This window comes from Geospiza fortis, unplaced genomic scaffold, assembly GCF_000277835.1.
Source record: "Geospiza fortis unplaced genomic scaffold, GeoFor_1.0 scaffold1364, whole genome shotgun sequence".
Lineage (NCBI taxonomy): Eukaryota > Metazoa > Chordata > Aves > Passeriformes > Thraupidae > Geospiza > Geospiza fortis.
In genome coordinates, this window is record NW_005054875.1 from 40,888 (window position 1) to 42,399 (window position 1,512).

A 1,512-nucleotide genomic window follows, 5' to 3' on the forward strand; every position below is an offset into this window, starting at 1 on the left:
AGGGAGGGGGAGGGAGAGGGACTTTCGGACCTGGCAGATGCAGGCTGCATTCCTGAGATTGCTTGTCTGTCTCGTTAGCATTTGAAGAGGGGGTTAGCCGCGTTAAAATTTTTTCTCTGTTAGATTTTTCAATGGTTTTAGTTATTACATGAAATAAAGGCAGAAACTTAGTTACAGAAAAAATCCTGTTTCGTTTGTGAGTTATATATTGTGTTGCCAATTCTATCCCAAAAGGAATTTTCAGTGATAATTTCCTAATCAGTCTCGGGGAATTGCGAAATAATCCACGTTACAAATTTTTTAAGGTTGTTTTTTGAGAGCTTGCCGTTAGAAAAAGAAAAGTTGTTAGCAGATAATATTTCTAAGATAGTTAAGTATATTTCTCTCTCGATTTTAGTTGGTTTTAAGGTGCTACAATTTGAGCCCATGTTAATTTTTAGTCCTTCCAGCAGAAAAAACGAGAAAAAAAAGAAAAAACGAAAACAAAGTTTTTTAAGACCCAGAAAGAATGCGCGCAATACTTACTTACACTTCTTCAGCTAAGTTGGGGTCCAATATCTACTGGAAGGGGTCTGCTTGCCCGTCAGTTCTCCTCGGAACTTTTTCGTTCAGATGTAAATTTTTGAGGGTCGAACTGACGCCTCCCGGGGAGAGTTTCTTCTAAAACGGAGAAGGCTCTTCACAGGAGGAGCGGCGACCAGACAGCAGGTACAGAAACCCCGGGGGGGCTTCGTTGCTCAATCGACGAGTTTTGCCTCCAGTGGGGGGGTTTCGTCGAGTCAGGTGCCACTTAATAATAAAGCCTCGGTTATGGCCTTATTGTATCAGGAGCCCAGTCCCCAGGGGGACCGGGTGCCCGAGTTGCCAGGCTTAGCTCAGGCCAATGCCGCGGGCTAAACTCCCTTAGCAAGCTCGGTAGTGATAGTGATTGCAAGCTCTTAGGATTTCAGCTCTTGCTTGCTAGGTAAGTTTGCCCTTAGCGGAGGCTGCTGCAGACGGCGAGAGAGGAGAAGGAGGCTTTCGGGGTTCCGCAGCGATGGTTTTATTGAGGGATGCGCAAAGGGTCCCAGGTCAGCTCTTTATCTGCCGAATGGGCTAAGGAATGCCTCTTTTATAGGGTTAGGGGGGATCCAGATTTGACCAATAGTAAGGGTTAAAGTAACATAGCCTATAGGGTTACAGGAATAAGCTTTGGGGCGGAGGTCAGGGAGTCAGGAACTAATGTTGCTGTCTCAGCATTCCTATTATTCAATTCTCCATGGGGCTTTACCTATGTCCATGGGGTCTACTACAGTGATGAAGACCCTTTGCCCCCAGGGAAAGAAGAAGATCTCTGTTCTCAGAGATGAAGATGATCTCAGAGATAGATAAAGAGAACCTTTGTTCTTGAACAGCTCATCTTTAAAATAGTACCCCATAAGCTTACATGGCCCATAAACACAGCTGTCGGAAAAGCTGTGAAAAGATTGGAGGGACTACACAATTGCAGGTTTCCCAGGCAGCTGCTATTCG

The 1,512-nt window shown here is 45.1% G+C and overlaps 1 long non-coding RNA gene across 1 annotated transcript in view; it reads right to left on the minus strand.

Moving 5' to 3' along the window:
* The window catches only part of LOC115949169, a 22,851-nt gene extending 21,796 nt beyond the window's left edge, over positions 1-1,055 (minus strand). Inside the window, exon 1 of the long non-coding RNA XR_004082776.1 lies at positions 526-1,055. This is a non-coding gene — a long non-coding RNA (uncharacterized LOC115949169). The remainder of the gene's footprint in view (positions 1-525) is intronic.
* Positions 1,056-1,512: the final 457 nt, after the last annotated feature.